At 28.5% G+C, this 20595-nt stretch overlaps 1 protein-coding gene across 3 annotated transcripts in view; it reads left to right on the forward strand.

Moving 5' to 3' along the window:
* Positions 1–20595, forward strand: part of LOC135954338 (neurobeachin-like protein 1) — a 167093-nt gene that overhangs the window by 128456 nt on the left and 18042 nt on the right. The window lies entirely within an intron of this gene.

Below are 20595 nucleotides of genomic sequence, written 5' to 3' on the forward strand. Positions count from 1 at the left end.
GTGACAATTGATTTCACGTTTGGTTCCCAGCATTTCAGCAAGTATTCAATTTATCCCTTATAGACAGTAATTGTCACTAATGTTTGACACGAATGTGCTATTTGTAGTGCAGAGAAAAGTCAATTGATTTCTTTATACATCTCATGTAATCTAGCGTGAATACATTTGTCACTTAAGTGTCTCTAAGTTACTCACAAAAATGTGCAGTACAATAAACGTTTAAAGGTTACTTAGAGACAGTTAAGTGACAATTGTCTTCACGTTAGATTACATGGGATGTATAAAGCAACCAATTGACTTATTTCTGCACTACAAAGAGCACACATGTGTCAAATTACCAAAAATATATAAATTGAAATCAGCCAAGTGATCAAACATTAGTGACAAGCTTAGCTTATAAGGGCTACATTGACTACTTGCTTAACGGCTGAGTTTATTGCTTTGCCTTTAACACTGATTTACAATCACAAAAGCATTTAGTTGCATTTAAGATTATATTTCTCATCATCAGTAGCAGCAGCTGTTTGGTGTTCGTTCACACACCTGTTCCAAATACAAACGGCAGCCTAAAAATTTTCAAATACTTTAAGACATACATTCATTATAAATTATTGCTAGGATTTGAAGATTTCTTTCGTTTCTTTGCTTCCTTTAATGATTCCATGTTAGCTAAAGTTTGATTGATTCTGTTTGAAAGCATACGGAACATATGAAGCAATTCACATATAACAAACTTATATATACCCTCATTCACCACTTATGGTGGTGGAGGGTATAAAAAGCTGTGTTCATAGACAACACTTATCGCAGACCTATTTGAAATATACAGGCCTGCCACATATTTTGTTCGGAATGGTTTCAATTCCGTAGTTTTTATTCCGATCGATTTCGTTTTAGGTTCTTCAGATTCCGTGTAATTTATTAATTCCAAAAATATTTAATAATTCTATATTTCTGATTTAAATTAGAAAGTGTTTCTATATTAAAACAAAAGGGAAGCTTTTGGTACAGAAATTGATTAAAAATTTTAGAAAATCAAATAATTACAAAGAAATATCAATTCCACTTTGAAAACTGAAAGTGGTTTCATTCCGAAAGAAATTTTCGTTTTACTTTTTCTGAAGAAACAAAATACGGAATTAATTCCACTTTCGATAGGAATGGAATTCTGTGACAGGCCTGATAATGAATAAAATTGCTGAAATTCTTAATTTTATTTAAAAGTACATCATAAATTTATTGCTTTTTTAAGAAATTCGCGGAATGTTAAGGCTGTACAGATTGTACAATCTGGCAGTACTTTATGACACCAACATCAGCACACACACCGTGCATATCTTATAGGGACTGATTGGCTCATGACCTTAAAAACTTAATATAAAAAATAGGTTTGCTGATGTCAGCCCCAAATACTGTCTGTAAGCAATACATTTATTTCTTGCTTAACTGCTGGGGTATTAAATATGATGCCTAAAAGTATGCTTTCATTATTAATTAATATTAAAGTATTGGACAAACAAATTTATAGCATGCTATAATATTTGTTTAGTGCCAGAAAAATGTTGTGTATTTTGTTGTTGCTTCACATGCAAATTTAGATAACAATTTAATAAATGAAATGAATCTTTTAATAAATGTTCTATAAAGAAATTACCTTGAAAGACTGCTTTATAAATGATAAATGAATTTGTTTGATAAATGAATACAGGTTGATATTTGAGGAGCCGCAGAACAAAAGGTACTTTTTTGAAAATTTAAAAATTTAGGGAAATTGATTTTTTCTAGAAGATTTCAACCCAAATAAAAATACCAAAAAATTCATTTGTAAAAAAATTCTGCGGCTCCTCATTTGTAATAAAAAACTCGAAAATTAGGATTTTACTCTATATCCTTGATTAATTGGAAACTATGTTTAATTGCTACAAAATATACAATATACAGATACGCTATTAATGTCTGTTTTTGAATAAGGAATTAATTATATAAAGAATGAATTCGCAATGAAATGATTTCAATATGTTTGAATTCTGAAAGGAACTAATTGAATTAGGTGAATGAATTAATTCGTAATTCATTCCTTAATGGAATGTTTAAGAGATATAATTAATTTGATTTTAAAAATTGTTTTAGGAATATATTCTTTACTTCAAACGAATAATATCTCGTTTTGGAATAATTTAAATAAAAAAGTTTGTCATTCCGTTTGTAATTTCCACATTTTTAATTTTCAACCAAACAAAGTATATATATTCTGGATCATTATAGATAGCGAAGTCTGTCTGTTGAAATCAACATTCCGATGCCTTCAAATAACTTAAAAACATGCGTCAGTATATTCGGTTGTTATATAAAATTGGGCCATAAATAGCTGAGTTATAAATAACCATGATTACCTCGATTTTTTAACCTACTTATAATTCAATTACTTAGTCATGTACATAGGCAATATGGATATCAAATGAAAGGCATTTCAAGGACGTATTTAATCCTAATTTTGTCACCATAAATTAGTTTTTAGCAAAAAAAAAATTTTAAAATTTTTTCATAACATTTTTTTTTTTTCAACAAAAATTTCACTAAAAATTGTTTTAAATCTTTATCTTAAAGTATACTTAACAATCTTACATGTTTAAATTTAACAGTATAAATGAGTTTTTTTTAAAATACATTTATTCGTTCAAAGATTTTCTTGATTCACTCCTTAGGTTGTTATATTTTTTAAAAGTCTTTTATCGTGGTTCCGTTCTGAACATTCGTTCGAAGGCTATCACAGAATGGAAGTCTATTTTGTTGTACACTTTAACCTTTAGCCTATGATACCGAACATGGCAAGCCACATAGTTTTCAAGAGCAACAATTGCGCTTTCTGTATTGAACAATGAATTTTTTTAAATCACGGCTTGTGTATCATAACAAATTATTAAAAATTCTATGGTCTCAATTACACAATCTCATTAAATGTACACCATCTTATTTTATTAATGATTATTAAGAAAATAAAAAATAATATGCGTAACAGAAATCTTGTCAAATAATAATGACAAGTGTAATACCCCTTAATAATTGAAATATCAGAGATTATGAGTACTACAATAAGTATGTGTTAAGTATTTTTCAATAAACGTGATCGTGTGTTTGTATAACACTTGTATGTTGTCATGATTTCTTAATTTTATATTTTAACAAAAATTCCTCATTATCAAAGATCAACCTTCCTATGATCACGTGACTTTGTTTCAAATGCAAAGTGACATTAGTATAAGCATGTGAGTGAGTGTGACTGTGACTGCTACATTGTCTATATATTTTTTTTAAATATTTCTGTTTATGTTTCGTGTTATCTCTGGTTGATGGTGTTTACTTAAATTAAAACTAAAATTAAACTCAACTAAATAACAGTCTTGTTTTATTTTCTCTTGTTGTCTTATCATCAATTCATTTGTTTAATAATTTATTAAATTTTATATGTCTACTTACAAATATGCATTTGTCAGTATGTAGTTTGTATATTATAAATATGACCACATAAGTACCTACTTATACTTCATCATCGTCGTCTTCTTTATTACATGACATACTTTACTGTACTTTATTTGATTTTATTGCTTGATAAATATACAATATTATTATACTTAGTATTGAGCAAATAATGAATTTACAAAGTCTCGTGTTTCGTTTAAAACAAAACAAAAATTCTTTGATCGCAAGTGAACGATTAAAAGACAGTGGTTTGATTATTAAAAAAATAAAAAATAAAAATTTTAAAAAGAAATAGAAAAGCAGTTATGTTGTTATATTTTAATTTAATACTACATAATTTAAAAGCTTAACACCTCCTCCTTCTCTGATTTTTTCATTCTATTCTATAACTACTACCCTTTTCTTTTATTAATTAAACCACTGTACATTGCTTATCATCAGGACTGCTATTTTCGTTCTAATGCATGTTTGTAGTCAGTAAACCAAAATCAATTTTGACCAATTATTTTTATACCTTCACCTTTGTGAGAAGGATATAATTCTCCGACCCTATAATGTATATATATTCTGAATCCTTATAGATAGCTGCGTCGATTAAGCCATGTCCGTCTGTCTGTTGAAATCAACTTTCCCGCCTCGGTTGCTATTTAAAATTGATAAAATCGGACCACAAACGACTGAGATATAAGGAAAAAACCAGGACACCCTCGATTTTTGTCCTATATCTGGATTACTAAGTCATTAACATAGACAATACGGATATCTAATGATCGATATTTTAAAGACCATTGCAAAGACGTATATAAGACCATAGTAAGTTGGACCTACAATGGGTCAAAATCGGAAAAAATATTTTTTAACCAGAATTTTTTTTTTCACCAAAAGTTTTTTTTCGTTAAATAATAAAAAAAAAAATTTAAAAAACAAAAAACATTTTAAATTTAATTTAAAAAAAAAATCCGTCTGTTTGTTGAAATCAATTTCCTGAAGACCCCAGATATCTTCGGAATCCAAATCTTCTGTCAGACATGCTTTCGAGAAGTTTCCTATTTAAAATCAGCAAAATCGGTCCACAAATGTCTGAGATATGAGGAAAAAACCAGGACAACCTCGATTTTTTACCTATATCTGGATTACTAAGTCATTAATATAGACAATATGGATATATAATGATAGATATTTCAAAGACCTTTGCAAAGACGTATATAAGACCATAGTAAGTTGGACCTACAATGGGTCAAAATCGGAAAAAATATTTTTTAACCCGAATTTTTTTTTCATAAAAATTTTTTTTTTGTCATAAATTCTTTTTCCAAAAAAATTAATTAAAGAAATTTAAAAAAAAAAATTTGAAAAAACTTTTTTTAAAAAAAATTGAAAAACAATTTGGAAAAAAAAATTTTAAAACATTAAAAAAAAAATTTTGATTTTGTTTAAATAAAAATGCTTTCGAGAAGCATGTCTGACAGCAAAATCGGTCCACAAATGGCTGAGATATGAGGAAAAAACCAGGACAACCTCGATTTTTTACCTATTTTTACCTATATCTGGATTACTAAGTCATTAATATAGATAATATGGATATCTAATGATAGATATTCCAAACACCATTGCAACGGCGTATATAAGTTGGACCTACAATGGGTCAAAATCGGAAAAAATATTTATTTAACCCGAATTTTTTTTTTCACAAAAAAAATGGAAAAACAAAAAATTTTTTTTAAAATTTAAAAAAAAATTTAAATTTTAAAATAACAATTCGAAAAAATTTGTTTTCCAAAAAATTAATAAAAACAACTGGGAAGAAAAAATAAATTTTGTTTACCTAAAACTATTTAAAATTTGTATTTTGAAGTATAATTTGGTTATTTTCATTCAATTTGTTTTATTTCTAATAATTTAAAAAATGAATTGGAAAAAATTGTCTTTAGCTTATTTGTAATAGATTTGAATTGAAAAGAAATTAAATTATTCAATAAATTTTAGAATAATAAATTCAATAAATTTTAGAAAGAAAACTTGAATAATTTAATTCTATAAAGAATGAATTTTCAAAGGAATAAATTTAATAAGTTCAAAGAACTAACGAATTAAGCCTATGAATTAATTCGTAGTGAATTCTTTAATGTTAAGAAATAAATTTTAAATTGATTTTGAATTAATTGTTTCAAATTTTTTGTTACTAAAACATTAAAAAACAACGAAAACGAATAAAGGTCATACCAAACCATTTAAATAAAAATCATTTTATAACTGTTATTTTCAGTGATTTATTTTTATCACAAAAATATAAATCACAATTTGGGTTTTTGGTATATGGACGAGTTATTTTCGATCTCTGGTTTTAACTTATTTAAACATGTATCTGGAGTTTAATGTTTTGTTTTTTTTTTAAATTATATTATAATAACAAGTCTCAGCCCTGCTTATCGTTTATGTAAAATATTCCATAGCAATTGTTGGCAAGAAATGTTTATGACTTATCAAATTACCCACCTGCTCATACTTACATCCAATTCTGCCATTTACCCCCCAGGTATATATACCATTATATTCTTCATTTCTTTTTGCAATCAAAATATTGAGTTAATAAAATGATTATCAAATTAATCACTTTATATCATTTGATAAATTTACAAAATTTATTGAGTAATATAAAATTTATTGATAAGAATTTTACTTAATACAGACGTATTGCTTAAATAATTTATTATGCGCATAAAAATTTCAAATAAAATTTATGATTTAATAGGTATTTCACAATTAATAAATCAGTTTTAAATAACTGTTATTAAAATATTTCTTTGGAAAATAAAACTCATAGATTAAATCAAAAGTTATGGGTTTTTTTTTTGCCAAATTGTTTAAATAAGTTATAAAACTTCGACGCCATAAATGGCGTATTATATCATCACATAATTTGCAAAACTACGTAACCAGGAATATTCCAAAAAATCGTATGTTTGATAATAATAAATAACTTAAAAATAATAAAATAATAACAAAATCTTATTACGTTCTTCTGTTTAAAGATTAAAATCAGGAATATTTTTTTAAATTTGCAAGGCGGGACAAGATGGATGTTGGGTTGTTTTGCAGCTTAGGTTACGTTATGTACTTGAACTAGCGGTTTTTCGTTTCCTTTATAACCAACATCAAAGGGTCCAAAGGTTCGATTCGAGTTAAAAAGTATCTCTAATTCATAGTATCTCTAATTAAGCAATTACTTAGTATTTTAAACACATTGAATTCATTATTCAAATATCGGATACTCTCCTCGCGTATCCCAGAGAGAGCGTTCTGCATCGATCGAAACAAATAGTAGTCGGACTTGACACGGTCTGGACTATAAAGCGGGTAAGGCAAAACTTCCCAACCACTTCATTGTAAATATTTTTTAACAGGTATTGCGTTGTCAAGATGTAATATTACAGTTTAATGTCTGGCCGCATATTCTGGGAGTTTTTCTGCGAATGCTCGCTTTAATAATAGTCTGGCTAGATTTCAGCAGCTCATTTTTTTTTGCTCTCACCAAATACAGAGAATTACTCTAGCGCCATGGATATTTAGCTTTGTTGTCGATTCGGCTGTTTAGCCGAGCTTAACATACGATCTGGATGGCATTTGGAAATGCCATTTAATTAGAAACTAGTCCTTTAATTCATTAATTGCTTCATTTTTTTATTTTTAAATTCTTACCTCATTTATTTCGCTCGCACTCCTTATCTACATATATTTGTTAAATTGCCTAATCATGAAGACATTTTAAATTTTAATTTCCTTAAAATACATATTTAATCGATTTTGCAATCTTTTTCAAAACATATTTTTTAATTAAATGATTTACAGACATACGTTGAACCCATTAAACACATGCCTTTAATATCAATTGGAGATCTTTTGATATCAAGCACTTGGTAATAATTCGGTGATGGGTAAAACCACTATTATTGATATTTAGTTATTTTAAAAGGTATTTAAAGGGTATCACACAAAATTCATTTTAAATTAAAAGAAAACTATGTTTTATTGTATGCAGATTATCTTTTCTACATTTGTGACAAAATTATAAACATTTAGAGTCCTATGTACGTTTGTGGCATAATATGATTTTCGCATATAAATAAAATTTTTTTTAAACACAAAGATTTTATAACAATTTGAAAATGATTTGATATCAAACATTTAGAAAAATTTTACAATAAATAAAAAACAGAGTTTCGAATTAATTAATTCAATTTGAGCTTAATTCACTAAAATCTTAATTCAGAATTTAAAAATGTCAGCAATTCATTCCAAATTTTTATTTGGATTTTATTAATGAAAATAATTCTTAATAATCAGCCTTACATGATAACATGATTGATGGCGTTTTACGTCATCAACTGTCGTACTAGTTCTAGGAAACAGATTGCATTTTGAATATTCATTCAGCCTTTGAATGATTAAATTTTTGTTAATTCAAATCTAATCTAAATTAAATTAAAATGCATGTATTTTCTTCATTATTTCGTTTTTTTCAATTTTAATAATTTACAAAATGAAAAAAAGTTTTCAAAGCCTATTTGTAATATATTTGAGTTCAAGAATAATTGAATCATTCAATATATTTTATTGAGCTATTTTGTAATGGATTTGAATTAAAGAAAAATTTGTTGATTCAATAAGGAATTAATTATTTAAAGAATTAATTCTCAAAGCAATGAATTCAATATGATTGAAGTATTTTGAAAATATTTGTTAAGTGGATTCATCGTGGGCATTTAAAACAACGAATGCAACGAAGGTAAATAATAGGTTCAATAATTGAAAAACCAGCATTTTAAAACTGGATCCTAGTAGGTATGACAATTTCGAATGAAAAACAATGATGGAAGAACTAGTTCTATGACCGTTCTTAACCCTCTAACCGGCAAGGCTGCCTTAGGCTTTATTTGGTTATTTTTCCCGTTATAACGGTAAATATGTGTAAAGAGACAAACAATTTACTTATTGTGATAAACAAGAACGTGCACTTGTCTTTTGTTTGTTTTTATTCCAACGTATTTCTTTCTTTTCAAACAATAACCTGGTAAAATAATACCTCGAAATAAAATTGGCCGGTCAGAGGGTTAAGATGGTGTGTTAGTTGTACAAGGAACGCGTACTGGTTTCGTAACGATTCCATAGAACTAGTTCCGGAGGTGACAATTTCAAACAAAAATGATTCCAAACTAGAATGATTACCGTCTATATGCATGCGTTCTAGAAATAGTTGTGCAACTGCTACAGTTTTTTTCTGTTTTTTTTATAATTTTTTTTTTTATATAAATTTTTCGTTTAAATAATCAAATTAATAATAACAAGTAAGAGACCTATATTCAGCTGTGCCGAATCTTATATACTCTTCACCAAATTATACTTCAAAACACAAATTTTAAATATTTTTAGGTAAACAAAATTTATTTTTTTTCCAAAGTTGTTTTTTTTTATTTTTTGGAACTTTTCGAATTGTTATTTTAAATTTTTTTTGTATTTTTAAAATTTTGAATTTATTTTTTAATTTTTAAAAAAAAATTTTGAATTTTTTTTTTTTTTTTGTGAAAAAAAAAATCGGATTAAAATTTTTTTTTCCGATTTTGACCCATTGTAGGTCCAACTTACTATGATCTTATATACGTCGTTACAAATGTTTTTTGAAATACCTATCATTAGATATCCATATTGTCTATATTTATGACTTAGTAATCCAGATATAGGTCAAAAATCGAGGTTGTCCTGGTTTTTTCCTCATATCTCAGCCATTTGTGGAACGATTTTGCTGATTTTAAATAGGAAACTTCTCGAAAGCATGTCTGACAGAATTATTGAAGATTTGGATCCCGAAGATATCTGTGGTCTTCAGAAAATTGATTTTAACAGACAGACGGACGGACATGGCTTAATCGACTCCGCTATCTATAAGGATCATAATATATATACTTCATAGGGTCGGAAAATTATATTGTGGAAATTACAAACGGAATGACAAACTTATACTATATACCATTCACACGAAGGTGAAGGGTATAAAAATATTCAATTTCAAAAACGTTTCCAATCGAGTTCTATGCCTGATTAATATATTATTTAGCCGACGCGGAATGAATACAAAAATCACAATTTTCGTTCAATTCTCTTTAGCATATTCTATAATTGAATTAAAGAATTAATGCAAATTCTTCAACTACTTCTAGGAACTAGTTTCAAGCGCGTCAATTTCAAATAAAAATCAATGACCTAATTCTAGAATGATTTTTAAGAAGTTGTGTTTGCTCTCTAAAGCCTTTGAAGAACTAGTTTCGAGGGTGACAATTTGAAAGAGTTGTTCGAAAAAATCATTGATTACAGTTCTAAATAACGTGTGCTAGCTCCATAAAAATTATCTAGAACCAGTTCTGAAGGTGACAATTAAAAAAAAAAAAATCATTGATTTTGGAACTAATAAATATTTCCTTGGGTAGATACAATTATTATTTGTATACCCTTCACCTTCGTGAGAGGGGTATATATAAGTTTGTCATTCCGTTTGTAATTTCCACAATATAATTTTCCGACCCTATAAAGTATATATATTCTGGATCCTATATATACAGTGACGTACATTACAATATAATCACTATCAATATTTCATTTAAAACTAGGAGCAATCATAAGGATTGGTGTGGGCCAGAAAATATAAAGAAGTGGCAAAATGTGTTGTTTACGGACGAAACGACCATTAATTTAATTGGTAGTGATGATATGACATGGGTTAGACGTCCAAAAAATGTCCAAAAACCAAAAACGTTTAAACATGGTTGGGGAAATATTATTATATGGGGATGCTTTTCTTGGTATTGCGTTGGTCCAATTTATTGGATTAAAGAAAATATGGATAAGCACTTGTATGTAAATATTTTGGAGAATGTTATAAAGCCACATGCAGAATGGAATATGCCCTTAAAATGGCTCTTCCAGCAATGGAAAACCCAAAGCACACTTTAGGTCTTGCCAAAAAATGGTTTTTATATAACAAAATTCATGTTATGGAATGGCCGTCTCAATAACCAGACTTAAATCCTATGGAAAATAGTAAAAGACAAACTCGGACCTGAAAAATTGAAAAACAAGGAAGAACTTTGGCAGAAATTTCAGGAAATATGGTATGCAATTTCCCGATCTACATGCGTTTTGTTTGTTAAATTCAATTCCCAAATGATTTGATGCTGTTATTAGAAATAATTGATATGCAACAAAATATTAAGAAAACAACGAATTCTTATGATGATTTTTTATTTTTAATCATTTTAAGACTGATTGATTCTATTTGAATGACGCATATTTTATTTAGTCTTTTAGATTTGACATCGGTTTTAACATAAGAATGTGTTATTTTTTTATTTTATTTTTTTTTATATTTATTGTTTACGTTATGAGCATTAATATATAATGAACAAATTTTAAATTTTGAAATCAAATTTTGTAGTTTTACCGCTTTAATCCAATTCATAAGTAGTGATTCAATTGTATTGTCCGTCACTGTTTATATATTTTGACCTATATCTGGATTATTTAGTCATTAATATAGACAATATGGATATCTAATGATAGATATTTCAAAAAACTTTGCAACGATGTATATAAGACCATAGTAACTTGGACTTACAATGAGTCAAAATCGAAAAAAAAAAATTAAATTTAAACAAGTAAGAGTGCTATATTCGGCTATGCCGAATCTTATATACCCTTCACCTTTGTTGTGGATGCATTATTATTTTTTATAATTAGTATATATGTATGTACATTGCCCACTTTCAGCGTACAGCATCCTAAATTTATCAAGAACACAAAAAACAACAACAATGCCAAACGAAACAAAACACCAAAAGAAAAAACAAAATACGCAAGCCAATGAAACCAACACACATCCAAACATACGTTTAATTGTATAAAAAACAACAACAACGCCAAAAGAAACAAAACACAAAAAAAAACAAAATACGCAAAGCCTGCACATCCAAGCCTACGTTTTGTTGCTTTTTTGTAAAAAAAAAACCAACACACAACCAAACAACCGTTTAGTTGTATAAAAAACAACAACAACGCCAAAAGAAACAAAACACAAAAAAAAAACAAAATACACAAAACTTGCACATCCAAACATACGTTTTGTTGTTTTTTTGTCAAAGCATGCAATACATTGTGTTTTTTGATGAAATTTTCAGAGGTTGTCTCGGATTTTTGCTCATATCTCCGTTATTTATGGACGGATTTTGCTGATTTTAAATAGCAAAATTCTCGAAAGTATGTCTGACAGAATTGTTGAAGATTTGGATCCCGGAGATATCTGGGGCCTTCAGAAAATTGATTTCAACAGACAGACAGACGGACAGACAGACAGACAGACAGACAGACAGACAGACAGACAGACGGACATGGCTTAATCGACTCCGCTATCTATAAGGATCCAGAATATATATACTTTATAGGGTCGGAAATGAAAAATGTAGAAATTACAAACGGAATGACAAACTTATATATACCCTTCTCACGAAGCTGAAGGGTATAAAAAAAATTAAAATTTAAAAAAAATTTAAAATAACAATTCGAAAATTTTTTTTTACAAAAAATTAAAAAAAAATTTTTGTTAACCTAAAATATTTAAAATTTGTGAAGGGTGTTAAGATTCGGCATAGCCGATTATAGCTCTCTTACTTGTTTTTCTATTAAATCTTTAAAGAATGATACTATTATGTTAGAATCTATAACCCAGGTTCTTAAACATATTTTTCGCAAATATGTTTCTATATAGCAATTATCTAACACTTTGTTTAATATTTTTTTTTTTAATTATGAACCTTAAATTAGGATGTATGTATTTTCAAATTTCGAAGGGTTCCCAATTTCTTATTAATTTTAATAATTCCTTCTCAAATCATTCTCCTACTGAATTTAAATACATAATTATTCCAAGGTTTCTTTTACATTTAGAATCTAAATTTTAGATACATACGTATTGAAAATTACGTTTAATTTTAAATTTGTGTGTCTGCGTGTGCCTGGAAAAAAAATATAAGAACTGGACAATCATAAAATTGAATTGTTATGCAAACAATTTCAGTGTAAATTTACTTTTTTGCGTTTCAGACAAATTACTTTGGTTTGGTTTATTTCTTTATTTAATTTAATTTATTTAATTTTTTGTTTGATTTAATTATCACATGTTCCAAAAGTGCGACGACGATTACGATAACAAAAAAAAAATAAAATAAATAAAAATCAGAAAATTAAGAAGTGTTTTGCGATTGGTTTGATATGTTCTGTAAGTAACAAACATTGTGTTCTTCATTTGTATGCCAATAAAATAAACTGTGTGTGTTTCAATCAACCGTTTAGGAAAGACGCCATTTCTTCGTATGGTTCAGTAGAATGACGCATTATTAATATGCGAGTACGAGTACTAGTACTTTGTATATTTTCATTTATTAAAGATTTACATAAAAGCAATCATCAGAGGAGTAAAAAAAAAAGTATAAAAGGTAAAGTGCTTTAATATGCAATAAGTACAAAATTGTATGTAAAATTATTATGACCAGCTAGGAATGAAATACATATGTACATAATATTAATGAAATATATTGTATATTTAATTAATTGGTTTGTACAACTAAAGAGTGAGCCAGAAAAAGTTACATAAAACTTAAACCGTTCATTAAAAAATTCTCAAAAATTCGTAACAAAATCGGTCATGTCATGGATACCTTTCCTATGTTCATTTATTCTTTTTTTACAAGATCCCAATACCTTTCCACAGGCTAAAGCTCTGGACAGTTGGGTGAATTTGCCTCCCGTGATACAAAATTTACATTATTGTTTGAATACCACTTAAGGGCCATTTCGGCCCAAAAATATGAAGCCACTCTGGGCTGTTTTAAGAAAGGTAAAAGCTATTTTTGTAGACACTCCGTAAAATATATTTCTGTCAGAAATGATTGCCTTCTTTTGCCACAACTGCAAAAGTCCACACAAGAAACTTCTTAGGGTTTTTTTTTGTCGGGTATTGTTCTTGCCACATAAAAATCCACAGCCACATAAAAATCTTCACCCGAAAGTTGTGAAGTCTGCAAGTACATAAGTTTCATCATCCATCACACAACAGGTGTTTTTTTTTTTAGAAAATTTTACCTCAATTTTTTCGCTCGTTCTTTTGCTTCTAAGTTCTTTACCGCATTGCGATCTGGAACTTTTTGAACTTTATACGGCTTCAAACCAGTATTACCTTTGGCTCTGCGTACAAAATAATCAGAGAAGTGTTCGGGGCTCTTCGACAGAGTTGTTCGACTTCTTTTGCCTTACCAATATCTGTTAGACCTTTTATTCTTCCTGAAAGGGAAAGGGAACCTACTTTCAATGTTCAATTTGGTTACCATTTTGACCGAAATAACAGTTTTAAATGAATGATTTATAAAATTTTGAATATTTTTAGCTAAACAAAATTTAAAAAAAAAAAATTGTTTCAAAATTATTTTAAAAATTTAAAACAAAAATTTTTTTTTTTTCAAAATTTTTTTCTTTAAATTATTATTTAACTTTTTTGTAAATTCTGAAAAAAATGCTTTTGGTAAAAAAAATTCGGGTTAAAAAATATTTTTCCAGATTTTGACCCATTGAAGGTCCTAATTACTAAAGCCTTATATACATCATTGCAATGGACTTTGAAATATGTATCTCTTATTAGATATCCATATTGTCTATATTAATGACTTAGTAATCCAGATATAGATTAAAAATAGGCCAAATATCGATGTTGTCCCAGTTTTTTTCCTTATATCTCAGTCATTTGTGGGCCAATTTAAATAGCAACCGAGCCGGGAGAATTCCCGAAATATTGATGTATCAATCATGTTTGTGGGGCTATATAAGTTGATTTCAACATACAGACTGATAGACGGATATACAGACATGGCTGTTGAAAAATAGGTGAAATAATCGAGGTAGTCGTGGTTGTTTGTTTATATCTCTATCATTTATCGGACGATTTTCTCGATTTTAAATAGCAATCTCAGTTGGGTCTTCGTAAAGTTGATTTCAACATACAGACGGACATGTCTATATAGATAGGACAGTTAATTCCTCCTGTTCTGTAAATCAAGTGATTTTCAAAAATTTATAACTGACAAATTGATGTTCTGCAAATCGCACGATTTTGTAAATTGAAAGAGGTTTGTTTACTCGAAAGTAAAACGATTCGAACGAGTAACGAATATTACTCGGATTCGGTTTATAGAGCACGACCGGCCTTTTTATCAACGAAATTCTTAAGTATGTTGCAGTCGTGAACTCCATTCAGTTTAATTGATATTTTTTAATATTTTATTGTAGCGTTACTGGTTTTAAAAACAAAAACGTTAATTTATGTCCTTCAAACCCCACGAATTTGTGCATTGGAACAGGTTTGTTTACTCGAAAGTAGAACTAATAAATGTGGATTCGATTTAAAGAACCCCAAAATATGTGATTTAGTTTTAGAAACGAAAATGTTTCTCGTATTCTGTTGACAGAACAGGGCGGATAAAGAGCCAGTCGTGAATTAATTCACATTTTTTAAATATTTTAACAGTTCTAGGCGTTAAGATAACTTTGCCGCTTCACCACCCTTTAAGCTTAATGAACTTTAGTTTGATCTCATTGCCAACAAGATTTTTATAATAAAAAATTATATTAGTGGCGGCAAAAAATGAAATAGCTTTTCTATAAATAGATTTTGATTTATAAAACTATTAATTTTATTTTAAATACTTAAAATATGTAAATATAAAATGACAAAACTTGTAGGTTACGCTATTACATTTGTATAACTGATTAGGTCTTGTTAGGGTCCCATTAAAGAAAAGAAATCAAAGACGTCAGAGCCGTTTTATTGTTCACGCCATTAAGGCGGCATTTAAATTTAAACAAATGATTAAATTTAAATTAATTTAGGCATATTTTCTCACCATTCTTAAATTTATGTTTATTAATGCTGTTTCGCGGTATTATAGCATAAATTTTGCTATAATTTTCTATGGTTTTTTGCATAAAATTTATATGTCCACATGTTGAGTTTTTTTCTAATTTTATTTTCTAAATTTCATAACTTACTATTGTGTCCTCAATAGTTGGATTTTTTTTGTGCTAAAGGCGCAAGCTAAATAAGATTTATGAACTCATAAATTTGTTCCCACCATCATTATTGTGCTAACATCTAATATTAAATGGATTAATAAAAATTCTTAAGAATTTTACTCATTGTCTACGTGAAGACACACACAAAAAAAATACAATAAATAAATTAGAAAAACCTAAAATGTCGCATGACTGATACCGCCAACAGAAAAATAAGTTTATAAAGAAGTCTGTGACACCAGAACCAATAATACACCCAACATCGTCATCATACTATTAATATATACTTTTTTTTGTCTAGGTCAGAGATTCTCTAGTTGTTTTAAATTTTAAAAGACATTTTTTATAATATAAAGGGTCTTTCATTAAATGCTTCCTATTTTTAAATTAAAATAAAACAAAATGTGTGTGAGATATCATCGAAATTTTGAATTCGTTTGAAAGACCTATCGATGCCATTATGTATGGTATATATCACCGTACAAATGTCCGCAGCGGCTTCGCTGGGTGGCGCGCATCCGAAATGTCCAATTTTCTATGACTCTGGCTTATAAATCAGGCTGAATTTGACCGATGGCATAAGTTATGGTGGCTTTGAGGACGCTGAGGTTTGGGGCTTATTCAAATCGCACGATCTCAGTGGCCAGTTCACATAACCTCCACGTGAGATGACCATGCCCTCAAATCGCTCGTGCAGCATGTCCAATATTTACGTGATGACCTGGCCAACACCGTTCTCAAAAAAATATGGACCGAAATCCACATCAAAAAGTGTGGATGGATCTCATGTGGATTGGTATCGTCCCAAATTCGACAATTTTATTTGTTGACGTATCCTCTCATGACGAAGCCTCCAGAGTGAGCCAGAAAAAACTTATACTTGTATTAAGTTAAATAAAACTTAAACCATTCAATATAAAAATTCTCAGAAATGCGTAAATTTATTCAAATATTGTACAAATTCATTAAACATTAAAATATTGGCAGATTACTCGGTATTTATAAATTTATCCATTTTTTCCGGAAATCCTACCATTAAAGATTTTATAGTTGCTCCCGTTACCTTATATACTTTTCCACAGGCCGAAGTTCTGAACAATTGGGTAGATTTGTCTCCATAACATTATTGTTTGAATACCACTCAACTGCCTTTTTTTCCATAGTGGAATGATGCCAAATCGGGACAGAAATATGAAGGCCCTCTGCGCTGTTTTAAGAAAGGTAAAAGCCGTTTTTGTAGACACTCCGTTATATATGTATATTTCTGTGTTTATCGTATCTGATGTCTGATGAAAAATCTTGACCCGGAAGATGTGAAAAGTCTGCCAGTACATAAGCCCATCACACAACAGTTGTATTTTTTTTATAAAATTTTACCACAATTTTTTCGCTCGTTCTTTTGCTTCTAAGTTCTTTGCCTAACTTTCTGAACTTTATACGACTCCTACCCAGCATTAGCTTTGGCTTTGCGTACAAAAGAATCAGTATGGCGATGAATTTTCAGATCTTTTGCTATTTTGTTGATTTCGAAGTATTTTTAAAAGCTATTGTATTTAAAAAAAATTCTTGGATCTTAGTTTTTCCTGACTCACTCTTATGCCATGTCTAATAAATTTATTACCAACTAGTTGATCGCCCCGGCTTCGCCCGGTAGCATTTTCTAATGTTAGTTCTTCAATTTTCTCCAACCCACTCACACCAGCCTGGGGGCAAATCACGGCATTCGATATCGAGTGCACGTTCTTGTAGAAAAAAATGTCGATGGTTGCAATATTTTGGATCAAGGTAGTCGATCGTAATTTATATTACCTACTACTATTTTTTACATTGCTAAAGCATATGACAATAAGAAAACAAAACAAAAAAGGAAAACAAAATAAATAAATTTGTGATAAATTGTTAAATTGTGAAAAAAAAATGCAGAACACTTTTAATAAAAATGGATCCAAATGTTTTTTTGTATTCCTCATCCTCGGCCAGTGGCAAATTTCAGAATGTTTTTTACTTTGATTAGCACAAAGTACCATGTGCAAAGTTGTGAAAAATGTAAACAAAATACAAAACAAATTGTGGCCCAAAATTTTACAATTTTAAAATAAAATGTGTATATTTTTTACACAAATTTTGAGAAAATATCAGAAAAATACGTATATTTTTATTTATTTATTATTGATTTTGATTTGATGGTTGATTTGTTTAGTTTTACCACAAAACGGCAGTGTTTGTTTCTTTTCGATAAGAGATTACCAATCGAGTACAACTTCGAGTAAATACGTTTCGATAACGATTGCCGTGATCTACATTAACTACATTTCGATGACAAAGTACTCGATTTCGAATGCGGTGATTTGGCTCCTGTTCTTATTTATTTGCAAACAAAATATCTAAATTTGTACAGCATGCTTTAGGGAGCTTTTTTATTACAGTTGACTGGACTCACAAAAAAAAGAATTTCCGAGTTTTACCCGGAATTTTTTAATTTTTTCTCCTGAAAATTTCGAATCGAATAAAAAAAATCAGCCAAATCGCTCCAGCCGTTCTCACGTGATGACATGGACCATTTCATTTTTATCAGGCCTGTCACACGTTTTGTTCGGAATGGTTTCAATTCCGTAGTTTTTATTCCGATCGATTTCATTTTAGGTTCTTCAGATTCCGTGTAACTTATTAATTCCAAAAATATTTAATAATTCCATATTTCTGATTTTAATTTGACAACGTTTTTAATATTAAAACAAAAGTGAAGTTTTTGGTACAGCAATTGATTAAAATTTGTAGAAAAACAAATAAATACAAAGAAATATCAATTCCACTTTGAAAACTGAAAGTGGTTTCATTCCGAAAGAAATTTTCGTTTTACTTTTTCTGAAGAAGCAAATTACGGAATTAATTCCACTTTCGATCGGAATGGAATTCTGTGACAGGCCTGTATATATATATAGATATGTTAAGTTACAGATATTTGTAATAAAAATTATAAAAAATTGGGAATATGTATTTCAAAATTAATCGTTCACCAAAAAAAAAATTAAAAAACAAAAAAATTTTTTAAAATTTAAAAAAATAATTTTAAAATTTTAAAATTAAAAAAAAAAATTTAACTACAATTCGAAAAAAAATGTTCCCAAAAAATTAAAAAAAACAACTTTGGAAAAAAAATAACTTATTTTTGTTAAATTTGATGTGGATACCAACAATTTTAAGAGATTTATGCACGTTAAAGTGAATTTTGGAAGTGGGCCTGATTTCTTTCTATATGAAACATATCTCTGTTGAATTTTATGTGGAAACCAACATTTTAAGACATTTATTCGCGTTAAAAAGATTTTCGGAAATGGGCCTTTTAAGGGAGCTATGACTAATTGTGGATTGACACACACAATTTCTAAATGTGAGATCTTTTGATATATAACTTTTTTGTGAAGGAACTTGTGTGGATATCTATATAAATCAGAAATTTATGGCAAAAAATTCGATTTTGGGAGGACATTTGTATGGGGGCTAGGTGAAATAATGGACCGATATTAACCAATTTCAATAAACTTCGTCATTGGGTCGAAACAAATATACATATGTGCCAATTTTATTGAAATATCTTCAAAATTGTCGCCTATACTCTGCTCACAAAGTTTACATGGACAGCCAGCCCGATATGATCCTGAGTCGATCGGTATACTGGATTAATATCTGTGTGCGATACAAACGTAAAATATCCACCCCTTATATGATGGTGTAGGGTATTAAAATTAAAGAATTCGCTAGAATTTGGCCGAATTCTTCACTGCTACCAACTTCTTTAAATTCACCTCGTTCAACACCATTTTTTCGAATTTTCGTCTAGATTTCGTTTCAAATGTATGTATGTATTCGAATGTATTCCAATTTGTGAACAACTGGCCCACACACATGAGACAATATTTTTTATACATAATTCACATAATGCTCATATATAAAATCTATTGTCTACTTAAGTGGGTGTTAAATTAGACATCAAAAAGATTTAGCACCTTGTTTTAAATTATCGTCGGTATAATAAAACAATAAAAATAATAAATATAAATATATCGTACATCTCAACTCATATTAAAATATGTATATATGAATAAAGAGCAAATAGTTTAAGTTAGATTAAAATATAATAATAATAATTCAAATAAATTTAAGGCGATAACACAAGAATGCAATTTAAAAAGAATTATCGGCAGGTAATCCGCTGTTTTGTTGTTAGAATAACAATATTAAATTAAGAGTCTTAGGGAATTTTTGAATACCCTATAAATACTTTAATATAAAAATGAACCATATAAATAAAGAATATTTTTTAAAAATTAAAATTTATTTGATATGGATAAACATGGGAGCAACATAAATTTCATAGTTACTTTAAAAAAACTTTGTTATTACATTTAAAAATATATAATACCAATCTTTAGCATTACAAACCACTACTGCAGTCAATAATGAAATAAAAATTATTGTAGAATTTTAATAAACCCACTAAAACTTTTCCATACTTGTCAGCTAAAGAATATTTAAATAAATTTAATTTCAACACCTTCATTATCGCCAGCTTAAATATGCACTAATTAATGAGTTGATTTTTGTGACATTTCAGCACGACTATTAAAAAAACTCACCTCTAATTTACGAGATATGACAGAAATAGAAAAACACAAATGCCATCAATTATTTTAATTAGTGGAAATTAATATATTTGTTTGTTTGTTTTTATTTACAATTAATGCAATTAGAATTTGAAATTTAAACAAGTTTTTATTATATATGTAGAATTTCTAAATTGAAATCCCCTAGAAGGGAAGGGAGGGGAACTAACACAAAACTAGTTATTTAAGTGGTTCCTAGGTGGTAGGACTGAGTTTCAGTAAAAATGAAACCACTAAACTTACAGTTTTGATTATTTTTTATTTGATTGAAATTATTATTACAATT

Source organism: Calliphora vicina, chromosome 3 (assembly GCF_958450345.1).
Source record: "Calliphora vicina chromosome 3, idCalVici1.1, whole genome shotgun sequence".
In the NCBI taxonomy this organism is placed as follows: Eukaryota; Metazoa; Arthropoda; class Insecta; order Diptera; family Calliphoridae; genus Calliphora; species Calliphora vicina.